Raw genomic sequence first — 12,379 nt, 5'->3', positions numbered from 1 at the left:
AATCAAGATAGCAGCAGACAGATAAAAAAGAGAGAAACTGCTTACCTTACTGTGACTTCTGGGTATGTAAAATAAATTACAAACAGGAAGGAAAAACCACACTGCTTTTAAAATGAGTGAGCTGAAAACTGAGCTAAAACCCACCTACATGAAAGAAATCTTGAATTAAATTCTTCCTCAAGTGAAATCAAGATAAATCATTGTTTGTGCTTTTGCGGTATCTGGCAGCATTTTATTGATCTTTGACTGGTATGGATTTTGTTCCATATTCTACCAGGCATGACTGGGTAACTGTAGGCAAGTTGCTTAAGATGGAGTTTTGAAACACAGTCAATTTGCAAACCTCAAGCTTTGGATTACAGTTTCAAAAGCCCATGCCCATGCAGGCTCAGAGTGTGCATGCACCCTTTTGGCTGCAAACTGCTTTCAGAAGGCTCAGGACACCTGAAAATCGAGCAAGGGAAGTCATAATGCACCACTGTTTGCACATTTGCTCTTCTTACTCTTCTTCTCCAGATTGATGTAGCTGTAAGATAGTAACTGGGCTATTCACAAAGACAGTGCTCAGTTAAACTAAGCTTTATGGGTAATTCTGAAATAAGCACAGTAAATTCAAAATGAAAACTGCTGTTGCATGAAATAAATGGGCAGGAGATCTTTTTCCTTTCTAATGCCTTTATTAAAAAGGACCAACTCAGGTGGGGAGAAATCAACAGGTCACGCCCACGCCACAATCTCTCCCAGGAGGGGTACAGAGGAGGAGGATGATGATTCAGCTTTGTCTCCTGGTCTGTAGGCAGAGCTGGGGATTCCGTCCTCACGGGAGATCAGGAGATTCTGCCTTTTTGGTCCAACACCTCGGGTCCTCTCTCTCTAGTCAACATCCTTTGAGGTTAGGGTGAGAAGCAAAAAGGATCCAAGCAGGCACTGGACTACGCTCCCCATCCTTAGACATCACCTAGGTCCCCTAATTCTGTGTTGGCTCGTTGTTTTTAGGGGTTTTACTGGAAAACTGCAAAATTTGGTGCAATGCATTCTCATCTGCATACTAGCTCTGATGCCACTCCCATTCTCCTGGTACCTGCAGGGTCCGGTGTCGCTCCCTGGCAAGCATCAGGGGGACAGTGGTTAATCACCAACCATTAACAGGTAATTGAAGAAGAACTCTTAACAATTAAGCTAACTTAACAGCAATTGGTTCAACCCTGCAACCTTAAAAAATAGATAACTTTTTATTCATAACATTGCACATTCATGCAGTAGCTTTATAGTGTAAATCTTTCTACTAACTTTTACTGTGTTTCTTTCTCCATCGTGCTGTAGTTCCCAGGGAAGCAGTTTCACTTAATCACACCTTCCTGCCTGGGCAAAACGTGCTTGGCATCGTAACTAATTGAGTGTAAGGAAAAAAAAAATTATTTTGTAGGCTTTTGTTGTAGGCAGCTGGTCTTTGATGTTCCTTCTCTTTGGGTTCATTTCCAGTCACAAAACATTTGTTCTCCTTGTAATTGGGAAAAGTTGGGATAATGTAATTAGGCAAACATCCCCTATCTGGCGAATCTTCCTTCTGTTGGGAGTTTAGTTGAAAAGAACGCCACTGTTTCTTTTATCAGTGAGTGGTTCTTCGCTAATCTCTTTAGCCTGGGTACGGCCAAGGCAGAACTCTGGTATTTTCTCTAAATGAATTATTTGTAAGTGGGGCTCCTCCTTGTGGGTGATGTTCGTAGCACAGGGCTGGGCAGGGGCAGTCCTGCAGCTGCCTCGGTTTAGGCACAGCAAATCATTAAGTTTAACACGCAAAAAGCCTTTCAGTCGTGTGCCAGCACTTCACAGCGGAGGTTCGTGTGCAAGCCCGAGGGCTGGGAGATGGTTACCAGCTCCGGAGGTGTTTTTGCAGAGCCAGGCCAAGGCGGTGTGAAGGAAGATGCTCTCCAGAGGAGCCCAGCCAGTCTTTTATTCACAGCAGCAGCTTATGTGCTGCAGGGTGCAATGGCTGATACCAGCAAATTTACCCACCACTCTTCAACTAATGTAAAATTAATTTTACATTAGCTGGAGCTGCTGCTGCCAACAGCATCAGGCTTGGCAAGGGCAAGGACCCTGAGAGGAAACACTTCCCTTTGTCCTGAATGAATGCAAAATGGCCCTGACCTGATCTGCCTGCATTTTTATTTAGTGGTGATTTTTCAGTCAAATATTCTCTTACAATGTGCTGCATTGTCAACCTTAAAATATCATATCCTAAGATTATGTGAAAATGAAGGATCCTGTTGAAGTTAAAACTGTCCATTCAAGTTTGAAAAATTAATATTTTACCTTAATGGAATTTATAGATAGCTCTTATATGCAATTTTTCTTTGATGTTTTATATTATATATATTTCCAATCACAAAATGTGTTCCCCATCTAATTATGAAGAGTCAAAATAAAATTAGGTCCACCTGAAGTAAAAACTGAGATTTTTTCAATATAATCCTTTTGAATTTTCAGTAATTTAAAATTGGTTATTTGTGAAAGGCAAACTCTTAAAAGGAAACTGACATTCTTTACAGAAATTAGGGGAAAAGTCTCCCTTTCTTTTATATTAACTGCTTTTTTAATGGTGTCTTTAGGAAGCACTACTTCTCTTTGTACTTAGCATTGAGATTGCCTGGGCAGGAAAAGCAGTGAAGGATGATTCTGGTCCTGGTGGGGTGTTTGTGTAGCTCTCAGCTTTGGCAAATGGTGAGTGCAACATCCACACTCTCTTGGAAAAGAGGGGAGGAAAAAGCAGTCATTCAACTTTGCTTCACTTTAATACTGTTTTCTTTTCACTTCTAAGCTAGAAGAAGAAGAGGAAGCAAAATTGTAGGTCTATGCATTGTCTTTATTCTGTAGCAAACATGTTCATCAGGGACTGGTTACAGAACTTCTATGAAAGTGACATGCAGGTGATTAGACAAGATCCAATACAGGGAATAGCCTCCACAGTCCTCCTTTGCTTGGCTCTTGGTCAGATTTTCACTCTAGACAAGACACAAGCAATGACACCAGCAATTTCTGTGTCTTTCAAAGTACAGCTGTGACCAGATGTGCATCTGTGCCTGGAAGTGTGAGCAGTCACAAGCGCTGGCTCTGAAGCTCCATGCCCTGCAGCTTTGTCTGTACATTTGTCAGCCACTATGAGCTTCCTTGGCAGCAGGAACACAGTCCAGGGACACATCATGTCCCTTTCCTCATGCTGTAGCTTCACCCTGCTGAGTCCTGAAGTGCCACCAGAGCAACCAGATAAGTCACCAAACCAGTAATTTGAATTTCTCATGGGATGTAACTGTGTAGGTCCTTGGGACATGAAGATGAACACAGTGCTGTTATGATTTTCCATTTTGATTAGAGTTACACTATGAAAGTAATAATTAAAAAACCTAAGTGATCTGACTGAATCATTATCTACTATGCATGCTACTGAGTGAAGAAAAAAATCCTATCCAGATAGGTGAAGCTTTTTCTGTACAGGTATTTAAGAAAATAAGCCAATTTGTTTGCTTTTTGTAATATGGAAAGTGTATATTGAAAGCCATGAAAGGAAATAAAAGTAGGAACTATAAAAGAAAGGGTTTCTTACAATCAACCTGTCAACAGTCTTGTTGAGAAGAAATGAATCCATTATCTTTGTGTCTGTGTCATTGTCACAGAGATAATGATATCATAAACAGCTGAAGTACTTGAAGGATTTTATAAATGCATTTGGAAATTAGAATGACTTCCATACCTTTAAAGGTGAAAGCTATTTTAAGCACCCTAGGAAGTACATTGTTTTAGTGACAAGTTATTTTTGACTGCAAACTTTAGATTTCCTGTAACTTTCTCAAAATAACTATTAAGTTGGCTTTGGAGATGGTATAGAAGATAGAGGATAATGGAATGTGGGAAGAATGATTTAGTAAATGTATAAATATGATGTGTGGATTTATTGGCAGTTGTATTCTGGGTCCAGTCAATAATCCAAACAAGCCTTTCCTGAAGACTCTAATGTCACTGTATTGTAATTAATGCAAATTTATCTTCTTGAAAGACTGGAAGAAAGACACCTTTTAAAATTCAATATGCATCCAGGTCCTCAAAGGAAGAATAAATTAGCTTGAACAGTTTCAGAAGAACGAACAAGATAAAGAATTGAAAAATTCTTGAACTGACAGGACTGATTTAGGAGAGAAATTGGTATTAGAGTGGATAAGCATGAAATTATGACCCGATGACCTGCCTGCCCATCTCACCATGTAGAAGATGAACAGCCACTTCATAACAAGGTGGATTGTTTTTTCTTTAATTTTGTCCCTATGATTAGTCCTATATTTTATGAGAACTTGATCCTGACATTTATGATATACTATTTCTATCATTGTCCTATACATAACAGAACTGTTAGTGCTAGAATTTGTTGGAGCTTCTGTAACCCAGATCTTAGCCTAGAAAGAAATACTACTCCCCTGTGATAGAAGCTGACTTTGGAAAGGATATTTATTGAGATGATTATAACTGGGTAGATCCTCTGGTAAATCACATTATCCTAGTGTTTTGCACTAAATGGACTTCTGGCCTGAGCTATCTAGAAATTATTGTGTTCCTAAATATGGTTAGCAAAACTCAGTCCTCCTCTTGGAACCTTATGGGAATCAGGTTCACTTGTAAGGAAACCAGGTAATTTGTTTAATGTACTGATAGGGACGAAATGTAAGGCCAGAGAGGTACAACAGTGTAAGAAGCACTTTGTTTTGGTGCTGTATCTGTGAACCTTCTGATTCCTAAACTTGGCCTCTCAATGGCAACAAAACACCCCCCATCATTTGCTGAAACAAAAGCTGCATGATGTGTGCATGCCCTCCAGGTCCTTGGCTCCTGGAAGGAAGGGCAGAGCTGCTGAAGTCAGGGGGGAGTTGGAGCACCCACATTCTGCTTTGAATTTTGGAAAAATGTTTGCAATGTTTGAATTTACTCCCTGTGACTCCATGCTAGAAAGCACCATCTGAAGAGCGTTGTGCTTGTTATTTCCTACATCTGTCACAATGCTTGTTGCAAGCCTGAGTGTGGATGTGCCCTGGCTGGCATAAGCCAAGTGACTCATGAGTCAGGAATGCCTCTCTCCAGATTCAGCTCAGCTTTGCAGATTGAGACTGCTTGGCCTTTGCTTTTCAGCTGACATCAAAGAGTGCAAAAATAGTTGGGGTTTTGTCTCCAGGCATCTTCCTTGGTTTCAACTGGAATTCTCAAATATTTCCATTTCACAGAGCAGCAAATAGAGTACTTTGTGCCCAGAGATTTTCCTCACAGGGCATAGCAGCCATGTCCTTCTCAAGTCCCTCCTTCCATTTTTTGGCCTTTGCTCTCATTACTTAAATGGATGATCTTTAAAAGATGAACTCTTAGTTATGTTTAAAAGCATCTTTTTACAGGGAATTATTGGAAACCTTATTACTCACTATTGAATATAAATATGGCCATTTTGCAAAGACACATGAACCAAGGCTTGTGCCTTTAATGGGTGGGACCTTAATTTTATTCTCATTTTCTACCTCCTAGCAGCTTAGACACACAGCAGATTTCTCAAGGGGCTGGCAGGTCTGATAGTTCTGATTAGTTCTTCCATCCTTCTTGCCACATGACAAGTTCAAAACAAATTCTAAATTAATTTTTCATTCATAGTGGGGAGACCCTAATAAATATAGCAGCTAGAATGTTTTCTTTCTGCGTAGTTAAAGCAGTTCCAAGGGACAAAAAAATGTAGTGAAACAAAATAAAGAATAAAAGAATAACATAATCAATGAGAAAAAAGTAAAAGCAGAAGAAGGATGCAAGATATGCCAAAATGAAAATTGCAAGCTTTGAAGTAGAAAATTTGTTTCAAACAGGGCATTTTTATACCTCAAAAAACCCCATTTGCTTGGTACACTATTATGCCTGAGAGTCCTTTGGTGTGGCACCAATATAGCCTTAATAATTTTAAATTATCACTCATACAGGCAAGAGTCCTCTCAAGAATTCTTTTCTTCTGTTTTTGACCATACACTTGGAATGGATGTTATATTGGAATCACACCTGTCTGCTGAAGCTACTGTTAGCTTTCTTTGGTGTGCCACAACTTGGCTCAAACCCTGAGTAAGAGAAGTCAGTTCACCAGTGTAGCCTGGGCATTATTTTGAAACTTAAACTTTATTAATTGTTACTGAAGTGGATGTCTGTAGATGCTGTTAGTGAGGATTCCCTCATTATTTAATATCCAGGAATATTTTCCTGTTGTTGTTTCAATCATCATTTGTTTCCAGAAGTTTAAGGACAATAGTATTAAAATGTTAAAAGGCCTGTTCCAGGATTGGCCTATTCCAGTGTGTTGACACTGTGTTTTGCTGGCATTTTCTGAAGCCCTGTATTTTACTGAATTTCATAAATTTACAATATTTCACATTTTAATGAATTTGGCCCATCCTTCCAACAGAATCTGTAATGGCTTGTTTTAAAGAGTCAGAATGAATCCTTTCTCACATTTCTCACAGAGCTGCTGCCCCACAGGCTCTCAGCAGCACACAGGGATACTGAGCAGACTCTCCGTGACCCTGGGAGTACTCTGGGCTTCAGATCATTTTCACAGTGCTCTTGTCACATCCCCTGACAGCATCTGAAAGCTGTGCTGGGTAGGACAAGAGGAACAGCCCTCATCTGCCAAACTCAGTAAAACTCTCACTTCCAGATTTCTCCTGGGACTCACCTTGTCTCCTGAAGTCTTGGAGAACAGTGTTCTTCATTCCTGTGTGAAGACCTATTTCATAGAAAAGTGCCAAAAAATTAGGGACCCAACATTTACTGGAATAAGTTGTACTTACTATTCATATCCTAATGGGCGTGTGGGCATATAAATCATAGAATCATAGGACAGTCCAGGATGGAAGGGACCTCAGAAGATCACCTAGTCCAATCTTTTATCGGAAAGGGAGTGTAGGTGGGATTAGCAACCACGCTGTTCAATCACGTCTTCAAAACCTCCAGTTACAGGGACTCTACCACAACCCCAGGAACATAGTTCAGTGAATGATTATTCTCACTGGAAAAAAATTCTTTATCTTTAGATGGAACCTAATGGGCACATCCAGGTGTGCACGTGGCACATTGCTGTGCCGGCCTGGATCAGCAGTGCATGAGCAGTGAGGTGCAGTGGGTGACTCACCTGTCCTGTCAGCCACAGCAGGGTAAGCGTCCTGCCCAGTCACCAATACATCTTGGACAAAGCTGCCTAGCCAGTCATTTTGGCAGAGATTTTACCTGGGTTCATTATCTAAACAGACTAAAATCATCAGCAGGACCGTTACCCTCAAGTCCTACTGGCAACATCTCATAGTGAAAGGCACAATGTGACAGTGGTAGAGTTGCTCAGAAGTTGACCAGCATAATGATTTTTCACTAGAAAGTGCTAATTTTTCAAACTCTGTATTGAAAAATGACAATTTCAATAAATTTAAAATCTCTTTTAAAATGCCTAGAAGTTGTTCAAATATCCTACTTCAACTTTTCAGTTGGATTTTTTAAAAAAACTCATTTTAAAATTTAAGTTTCAGTGAAATTAAAGCAAAATTGAAACAAGTGTTTTGATCATCAAAAGGAAAAATTATAGGTCCAATCTGAAGTTACTCTTTTGCAGGCTTTCATTGGTTAAGCATAGTTGAGATAATTATATATTTTCAGCTGAAGATAGCTGATAAGATCTTGACTCATGGGTGAAGGCAGTGACCCATAATGCCTGGCATTTTGATGGTGTCATAATTTTACCCTGTCTCTAAATAAAATGTTTTCCTACAGCTTTTAAACCATTCAGATGTCTTTATATGTCTATATAATTATACAGAGAAGTCATGTTCTCTGAGTTCCTCTGAGATGTTTCCAGGTTTCTCAGTGCAATGGGAAAAATAAGTTTGAGAGAATTCTTGCCCTGCTATGGCAAGATGGCAGCCCTTCCAAGCCACAATGTGATGCTTTGGTGCAGCTATTTGCTCAGGAATCAGGGTCTGCTTTGGTACTTTCACATTTTTAACTTTTTGGCTGCATGGTTAGATGTTCCTCATTTTCTCTCCCATTATTGGACCCTCAGTTGCCCTCCTCTGGTCTAGAAATGGATGACAAATCTCCCCAATCCTTAGAACTACTCATGTTTCTCTCCATTTCCCTTCTCCAATCCTTGGCTTTTGTCCACACAGAACCTGAAATTGCATTCTGGCAGAGATGCAGAGTATGCAAATCTGCATGTAAGGATGACCAAAGCTGGCAGCACTGTGGGTTCAAGTATCAACAATGTAGAGCTGCTTGTTGGCTTCCTCCTGTTCATTGCAGATAGCAGGTAAATTATACGCCATGCTTATTTGGCAATAAGTGACATTGAAAAGTCAAGGCAGTCAGGTGAATTCCTTCATGACAGAAAAAAAGTGAAACATTGTACCCATTTTTCAAAAGGGGAGAAAGGAGGGCTCTGTGGACTATGGGCCTGTTACCTCTGTGCCTGGAAATATCATGAAACAGATCCTCCCAGAAGCTCTGCTAAGGCACATGGAGGACAGGGAAGTGATTTGGGACAACCAGCACAACTTATCCACATTTAAATCGTGCTTGACCAGAATAGTGGCCTTCTATGATGGGTTGACTACATCAGTGGATAAGGGAATGGGTATGGATGTCATCTGTCTGGATTTGTGTAAGATCTTTGACATGATCCCCCACAACATCCTTCTCTCTAAGTTGGAGAGAGCAGGATTTGATGGGTGGACTGTTAGGTGGATGGGGGATTAATTGTATGGTCACATCCAGAGGGTGGTGGTCAATGGCTCAGTGTTCCAATAGAGATCAGTGACAAGTGCTGTCCTTCAAGAGTCCACGCTGGAAACAGTGTATTTTATGTCTTCATCGGTGATAAAGACAGTGGGATCAGTGCACCCTCAGCAAGTTTGCCACTGACACCAAGCTGAGTGGTGTAACTGGCACATGAAGGATGGGATACCATCCAGAGGGATCTGGAGAAGCTCAAGAAGTAGGCCCATGGAAATCTCACAATGGTCAACAAGCCCAAGTGCAAGGTACTGCACCTGGGTTGGAGCAACCCTCAGTACCAACAGTCTGGAGGGGAGGAGATTGCAAGCAGCCCTGCCAAGAAGGACTTGAGGGTGCTGGTGAATGAAAAACTGGACATGACCTGGCAATGTGTGCTTGTGGCTCAGAAAGCCAGCTGTGTCCTGGGCTGCATCCAAAGAGGTGTGTGCAGCAGCGTGAGGGAGGGATTCTGCCCCTCTACTCTGTGCTGGTGAGATCCCACCTGGAGTGCTGCATCCAGCTCTGGGGTCCAGCACAAGGAAGATGTGGAGGTGTTGGAGCAGGTCCACAGGAGTGTCACATGCATGATTAGAGGGCTTCCCACTATTTATGAGGTACAATGATTCACTTATATTTGCAGAGCAGCAAGGCTTCTAGGACACCTTTCTGGATAGTCCTTGGCTCCCATGTTGTCATCTGTCCCTCCAAGTCCAGAGCAAGCTGGATGCAGCCATCTCAACTCCCACTGGTGGTTATGACTTAAGCATGGGCGCAGAGAGGGGTGGGGGAATGTGCTGCTACACTGTCCAAGTTCTGTCTACAGCATTTAAGGTTCACTTTGACTGGGTTTTTTGGAAAAAGAAGCTGCATTCCTTTTGGAATTTTAGCAGACCCTGGAAGGAAACCAGTGGGATTTGCAGTGTTGATTTTTACAGCTGGAAGGAGCAAAATAGCGAAGGAACTTTATTGCAGCTTATCTGCTTAGGTACAATTTCTCCAACAAGCTGCAGATTCCAGTTATAACAGGATGCTACAGACTTGGTTGTCATTCAAAACAGAAAATGCAAAAACCCCAAAATCTAATAAAGTATGGTAAAGTGACTGTAGTGCAGGCCAAAAAGATCTGAGATAATCTACCACTGTCTTATGATATGGATTTAAGCCCTTCCCCTTTTAAATGATGCTCAGCAATTTGAGCAACTGTTCAGTCAAAGTGACCTTCTGGAGCCTACAAAAATTATTTTCCCAGGGAAATAACTATTTTTTTTTCCCCTGTCTTTTACCACTGTCTTGTTTTTGAACTTCCTCCTGTAGCATACCTGCTAATTTGGAGTGGAGATGTGATCATGGAGCATCCAAGGGAACTGGGGTTGTTTATTCTGGAGAAACCTGAAGGGAGGTTGTAGACAGGCGAGGCTGGTCTCTTCTCCCAGGTAACACGCAGCAAACAGCCTCAAGTTGTACCTGGGGAGGTTTAGATTAGATATTAGGAAAAAATTATTCACTGAAAGGATAGTTAGGCATTGGAACAGGCTGCTTTGGGGAAGTGATGGGATCACCACTCCTGCAAGGATTCAAAAACATATGCAGACATGGTGGTTAGAGAAATGATGTGGTGGTGGACCGGGCAGCTCACGGTTGGACTTGATGTCCTTACACATCTTTTCCAACCTCTGTGGTTCTATGATTCCACCCCAGGAGAGCATGGAAAAGCTGCGAGCTGGGTCCTTGGGCTCGAGGCGAGCTGAGCGGGGCCGGGAGGCGAGAAGCCAGGCAGGGAGGGAAGGGGGAAGCCAGGGAGGGAAGCGGGAAGCCAGGCAGGGAAGCGGGAAGCCAGGCAGGGAAGCGGGAAGCCAGGCAGGGAAGCGGGAAGCCAGGCAGGGAAGCGGGAAGCCAGGCAGGGAAGCGGGAAGCCAGGCAGGGAAGCGGGAAGCCAGGCAGGGAAGCGGGAAGCCAGGCAGGGAAGCGGGAAGCCAGGCAGGGAAGCGGGAAGCCAGGCAGGGAAGCGGGAAGCCAGGCAGGGAAGCGGGAAGCCAGGCAGGGAGGGAAGCGGGAAGCCAGGCAGGGGGCAGCATCTGCTCACCCAGCGCCCCGTTCCGGCTCCCGCCGCGCTCCGGCCGCAGGGGCTGCGCCGCTCGGCAGGCTCGGCCAGAACAGGCAAAGAAAGAAGTCCTGAATCTCTTTGATGTGTTGCTGCAAATTCTGTGATAGCGGTGGATCGAAGTAGCGGCAGCGTCGTTGGTGGAGTTATTTATGCGGATGTCAAATTTGGTGTAGCATTCGTGGCTAGAGAACTGGGTACCAAGAAGAGTGGGGACAGTAAATGGGACATCTGACTGTGGACTTCTGTAGTACCTTGTTTTATCTGGAGCCCTGATTTCATCTGAAACAGATCAAAAAGTGACAACTAATCCAGTTAACTGCTAATCTAGGAGTTACTTCTTCTTATATATAGGCCCCTTTTTTTCTTGGTGATAGGTTTGTTTATGTAGAGACACAAAAAAGCTGCATGTTGTGGTGGCAATTTGAATCACAGTTATTTTTTTTTCACAGATAACACTGGAAGCGATAGATTAGGGTATGAATTGCAAAATTAATAGAATCAGTTCCTGAGCCTCTTATAAAGGATACAATACAAAAGGGAACAGTGACAGCTCCTTTTTAGACCATGTGTATGTAAAAATGAGCACCTAACAGTCAGTGTCACCAGTCCTAGGAACCTTTGTGGAGTTTAGCCTGTGCAAACCAATTAATGCCTGTCATATGTAGTTTGTTCTTTCTTTCTTCTTATTCCTATGAAAACTGTGTGTGCAGTGAAATATTTGTGAGATATTTGGTCCTTGAGGATGTCAGGCTTTGATTGCCTCCATTCTCCAGACATGGCACTCTCTATCACTAGGCAGGTTCAGCTCCAAAGCCCCAGCTGTCTTTACTGGAGAATTACAGATGCTGGATATGTGTTCTGCAGCCTTTTTACCAGGGTGAAGTTAAATGCTGGCTCTGCAAAAGTGCAGACAAATGCATCTTACTGGCAGAGAGACCATGGCACGTCCAACACTGGTTGCAGACCCAATCTTGAACCCAGCCAGGTGAGTTCTCCACCAGCCCTCACCAGCCCCTGGGGCTTTGGATGCACCTGTATCATCTGAGTGCCAGGCATCGAGAAACTTGGCAGATTGCTGCCTGCAGCATTAAAGCAATTGCCTCCTGCAGAATGGTGTACACTGTGCCAAAACGAATAGGGGTCAGCTGCAGTCTCCTTCTTTGTGTGGTGTGGTCTGGTGTGGGTCTGGATTGCACCATGGAGACTTTCAGAAGGAGGTACGGGGGATTCCCAGGAAGCTGGGCTAGGCTGTTAGGCTGGTGTTGATGAGCTGCAGCAAGACAGGGCTGGTGCCCTCTGGCAGCTTGTTAAGATGATGGTCTTGTGCCCACTAGTCCTCCTCCCTGCGGTAGCACTGAGATTCATAATGCAGTATACAATTACTGCCCAGCTGATTCCTCAGCCAGGCTTGTACAGCAGATACCATCCCTCCCACAGCCCACTGGAGTG

At 43.0% G+C, this 12,379-nt stretch overlaps 1 long non-coding RNA gene across 1 annotated transcript; it reads right to left on the bottom strand.

Annotated features, from left to right (window-relative positions):
- Window positions 1-1,454: 1,454 nt before the first annotated feature.
- LOC121351961 lies at window positions 1,455-10,248 on the bottom strand. The gene is made up of 3 exons (XR_005954862.1): window positions 10,146-10,248; window positions 6,743-6,793; window positions 1,455-3,321 (listed from the first exon to the last, which is right to left on the bottom strand). It is a non-coding gene; the product is annotated as an uncharacterized LOC121351961 (long non-coding RNA).
- Window positions 10,249-12,379: the final 2,131 nt, after the last annotated feature.

This window comes from Pyrgilauda ruficollis, unplaced genomic scaffold, assembly GCF_017590135.1.
Source record: "Pyrgilauda ruficollis isolate IOZ18807 unplaced genomic scaffold, ASM1759013v1 scaffold18, whole genome shotgun sequence".
Taxonomy (NCBI): Eukaryota; Metazoa; Chordata; class Aves; order Passeriformes; family Passeridae; genus Pyrgilauda; species Pyrgilauda ruficollis.
This window is presented reverse-complemented; position numbering and strand designations above follow the sequence as displayed.